The sequence below is a fragment of the Ciconia boyciana genome, chromosome 1, assembly GCF_034638445.1.
Source record: "Ciconia boyciana chromosome 1, ASM3463844v1, whole genome shotgun sequence".
Taxonomy (NCBI): Eukaryota; Metazoa; Chordata; class Aves; order Ciconiiformes; family Ciconiidae; genus Ciconia; species Ciconia boyciana.
Window position 1 is genome coordinate 59679377 of NC_132934.1, and position 5283 is coordinate 59684659.

Below are 5283 nucleotides of genomic sequence, written 5' to 3' on the forward strand. Positions count from 1 at the left end.
CTTCCTGCCAAAGTGGCCACGGGGCAGAGAGTCCTCTCCTGCTCTTCTGGCTCTCGGTGCACCCTGAGAAGCATGCAGCTGGGAAGGTGCGCGTCTCTCCCCACCCATGCCCGGCTGACCTGCAGGAGTGCCGGGAGGAGAAACAAAGGTGACCCACGAGTGAGCACATGTGCCTGCTCCTCTCTGCTGATCAGCTTGTGACCAAGACCTGTGCTCCTGTGTCTGGGGAAGACAGCATTAGAAGTGGGGGTGAAAAGTCTTACCAACCCCACCCACTGCCGAACATCCCCCAGCTGGCGCAGGTTTATGGAGCTCTGAACAATCGCATGGCCATCCCAGGAGGAGGTGTGCTCCTTGCAGACCCGGGTGAAAAATGCCCTCGGAAGGGTTGCTTCTTGTTGGTAAATCCTGTTTGTGAGGCAGTTATCCTCCTTTTCTGTTTTCAGGCTGATACCTGTGACAAGCTCACTGGATTTGTACTGTTACGGAGTTAAGAAAATAATCGGCAGGACAAATACTTGTCCCTCGTGCCATTTACTAGCAAGAGAGACACCTTGTAAACTTCTCTCACATACAAGGAGGTGTCACACATGGAAACCTCCCTCACCAGCAATTCCCAGGTTATCCTTCAGCCATGCCCTCAGCCATCACCTTTGGTTCAGATTCTCTTTTCTTCTGCTTTGGAAACCCTTTGAACTTTCCAAACAGGTGCTTTTCAACATCATCTCATCTTATCAGTCACAAGAGAAAAAGTGATGCCCCTTGCAACATGCTTAGGAATAGGAATTAGTGCCCTCTACCACCCATCTGTACTTCTAAAGATAAAACATTAGTTTCTTTCTCTCCTGAGCTATGAGGCAAGCTAGCTTGATAATCACCGCCAGCTGCCTGTGCCTCCCAGTCAGGCATCCACTGCAGGGGGAGAAGATTTCCTGGATAATGCGGATGAATGCCAGTGATTCCTCTCCTGAGCCACTTCTATCTTCTCGTTAATTTTTATTTTGCGAAGAATGTGTGGTTAGACACACTCCCGTTCCTTCCCTCTCCCTGCCCCCACTGGCTTTTCTTGCCGCCTTCTGGGATTGCCCCTCACCTTTTAAATTGCTATGGTTGTGTCTCCCTCTCCTGCTGGTTCTCCTCTGCGCCTTCCTTATCGGGCTCTTATAATTGTATTGGCAGGCCCTGCCTTATTTGTCCAATGAACTGACAATTCTTGAGCTGATATCCCATCATATGACCTCTCCACAGAGCGAAGACCAAAATTACTGTGTAACCAGGGGGCAATAAACAACACCTGATAAGATGAAAGGCTTTCGGCTTTTTCCAGGTTCGAGATACTGGAAAAGCGGTGGGGGCGGTGGGGAAAAGAACAATGAAAGAGGTAAAAAATGGTGCAGCCAGTCGTGATGAAGAATATTTAATTATCTGATTTTATTAATCAAGCTTCTCCCCAGGCGACAGGGTACAGAAGAGAGTGTCTTTCACACTGATGAAATGCATGGGGCAGAGAGTGGGAAGTGCTTCTCTTTGTTCCCTTTGCATCCCTCTGCCCAGTGGCTCAATGGAGCCGTTTGTGTCAAGGAGGATCTCGCGCCTTCCTGGTTGTGTGATGAGGTGGCAGCTGTTGTGTGGGTGCAAAAGGTCTTGTGGTCCTCTCCATAATCAGAGGACACCTTGCCATTTCAACTGATGCACGCAGGGGGATGCTGCTCTGGCCAAGCCATCCTCTCCTTTGCTGCCGGTGCCTGTAATTCTGGCTGGACACACAAAGAGGGACTTCTTCCCGTTCTCTGCTTAGGCAGATTGAGAGAGTGGGTAATTTATGGGCTGAGAAGAGGTGAGTGTGTCATCTGTATGCAGAGGGAAGGGAAGGGAAGATGCTCTGAATCTACACCCTGGATGAAAACTGCCTATTTAATAACAGGGTTCCCCTTTTCCCTCATGTTTTCTGATTAAAAACCCATTAAAAAGAGCAAGGAGAAACCTGGTGCATTCTTTTACAAATGCATTACTTTCCCTACTCAGCTTGCCTAAGACACTAAAAAAAGTGGCCACTCTTCTTGCTTTTACTGGCTTCCTATAGAGCAATGGCTTCAAATCTTACTCACTTCCCAGATGTCATGAGTTGAATGTCCTTGATTGAGCCTCCAGTGTATTAATTTAGCATATATGACAGTGTCTGGACTCTCTGATGTTTACTGTGCTACCTTTTATCTGAAAGCTTTCAGGCATGGGGCAACCAGCTCTAGGGACCAGGAGCCTCTGTTTTTTAAGCCTCTCCTGCTGTCCATTTTTCCAAAGGCTCTATGTAGGTGCAGGAGTAAAGCCTGTAGATTTGTCTGCTTCAGTTGCTGAGTGAAGCCCAAGAAAAGACACATTTTTTCCTTTGCTGTGGAAAGCTTTGGCTTTGGTTTGTTATTAAAGCCTCTTTGTGTTCAAGGGGCTCATTTCTTTCTGCAGGGGGAGGAGGAGGAGGATTTCACGGGAAAGTCTGATAGGTCCCAGCACTCCTTATGAGAGGACTCATATCTTTGGAGGTCACTGGCTGGGTAAATTAGCCTAGAGACTCTCAGGGCAAAAAATACACCTCCTATCCCTCCTCTTTGCTCCAGCTCCATTTTTGCTGAGTTAAATACACACCGTTTTGAAAGAAAGAAACATAGCCTTCTGGCAGTTATGTCTCTGTGAATGCTCACACCAGCTCCCAAAGAAATCCATGTGCCTCTGTGTTAAAAATTTTCTGAAGAAAAGAGAGCTGAGACAGGCAGACTCCAAGTTTTCATCTCAGTGAAATACCTTTATTCAAGGATCATATTGACAACACGTACCAAGTGAAACCAGAGTATCTCCATATTCACAGAGTATATGCTGCCTGTCTCCACCACCACCGACTAGCTCTGGGTAGGCACCTGCTGAGACAATGCTGTTGTCCCATGTCACAAAATCAAACCGTGCATGTTTGTATAACTATTCTGTCTTAGTCTGTGACTTTAAACCTCCCTGCTGCTTGCAGGGACAAGTTGATTTTCTGTGTGTGTTTAAATGAGATGCGCACATGCAAATTTACAACTTGAAAGCTTCCTTGTGAAGGCTTTATTTTTGTTCTGTCTTATTGTATTGTTCTTTTTATTAAAACTGAAGGCAATGCCAACTGAGAAATATATTTTTGTTCTTCTGTATAGAAAAACACAACAAGCACTAAAGTAGGAAATTGGATGAATAAGTGACAGCTCTTGAAAAGGGATTAGAATGCAGCAGTGTAATGATGCATAAATCCCATGTTTTGCATACAAAAGTTTCATCAGAAAAAAATGCAATTTGATATCAAAATGTTTAAGCAATACCAAAAGACTTGAAAATTTTAATATTTTTAAGTACAAAAATGGAAAAATAGTGATAAATACTATTTCATTAACTAAAAAAATGAAATACTTTCTTTGGAATCACTGCTAGTTTGGAATTTCTTTGCTTTGTATTATGTTAAAATAAAGATGAGTGGCATAAAATAGAAGCTTGAAATGCAAATGAACATTTTGCAAATTAAAATAGTTCAGTTGACCCCCTTTTTCAAATGATTGAGTTGCTGAAATGTAACAAATTATTTATGTTCAAAACAAGAAATGATTTACTTCTAAATTACCAAAGAATGAAGAAGTTATTTTTCTGCCAAGTTCTAATATGATGGCTTTTGTAGGGTAGTTTGGTGATTTTTTTACATTTCTGCTTGACCTGGAAATGCAGATAACTCTCATTTGTTACAATTATTGTGTTACCTGTCTAATTTAGTCTATAAATTCCTTGAGGCAGGAAACACATCTTCCCCTGGGGTTGCTGAGCTCTCAAGGCAACTCTTTACACCAGAAGGCAGCTGTCTGGAACAAAATCATGCCGTGTTGATTTTCTCAACTGGCCCTGCCTGTGCCAGGCAAATGTAGAGGTCCACAAAGCTTATGAGGTTTTTAAAATACGGTGTGCTTTCAGAAAGTGAAAAATCCTGGATGTGTGGACTTGAAATCAACTCGGGATCAATACTTGGGAGTTTTTTGTCCTATATTGCCTGTCTTGAGGAAGAAGAAGAATTGTATTTATGCTGTCAGTCAGGAAGCATGACTGTTCCTGTCCCACTGGTCTCTTCCTCTGGATAAAGACGGTAACAGGACAATATTCCACCAGACGCCTCTGAAACATCTTTAAGCTCCCCCTTTTGTATGTGACTCAGAGTCAGAGCTGACAGTATTTATGCACAGCATGGGTACTGCAGCTCACAACACTTCATGTCCAAGGGCTTGTGCTCAGTCAGCTGTTCAGAGCAAGTCTATGAGCTCAGGCGGTCAGGGGCACTGGTTCATAGGTGCACCAGCAGTTGCCAGTGATGGTGCAGCTGCAAATTGCCCATATAATCTCTGGAGCCTCATGCCCTTGTAGGTTGTCTTCCATCCTTTACGCCTTACTGGACTCTGACAATTTCTCCAGTGACAGCTAGCTGCTCTAATCTTCTCAAAGTTCAACAGCTGGCAATGATCTAGCAGAAAGCCCTTGCAGCCTGCCTTCTGGAGTCCTTTTAACCTCAGATTTATTAGCCCTGTTGTCTCTGTAGATTCCTCAACAAGTTCATAAATTAGAAATATTAATAAAAGGGACACTGTAGGTTTAAACTGATAACATTTATTATGGGTTTTTTATGGCACAATTATTATCAATTGACATTTAAAATGGCATAATAATCCATCAAAGTGAAATGGACTCAGAAATATATTTCTCCCAGGCCAAAAATAATAACAACAGCAGCAGCAGGACTGCAAGAGGGGAAGCACACAAACAGTTTGAGTCCAGGTCACTGATTACATAGTTTGGAGGTGGTTTTTAGCAACTTCACCCTCTGTTTAATCCGTTCTTGTATTTCATAATGTTTTCTCCCCTGCCAGGCCCCTCAAGCCCTTTGTAGAGGTTTTTCTATCAAAAATCTTTAGTTAATCCATGATGGGGACCTTGGCTCTTTACTTCAAATGGAACAGGAGCTGTTATATGTGGAAAGGGCTGGAGAGATCAAAGGTTGTCCTTTTCATAGCAATTCAGGCCTCTGAGCAGCAATTGCTATGGAGAACTGTCCAGCGTGGCTATAAACTGGCTTTGAGCCATCTACTGTTTGGCTGACGGAAAATAAAGACGGAATGTGCTTAATGTAGCCCATCCTTGCAAACATGGGAAGAACAACAATTCTCTCCCCACCTACTGAAGAAGGCTACAGAGGCTACATGTACAGAAATAAAAAGAATTCTCCAG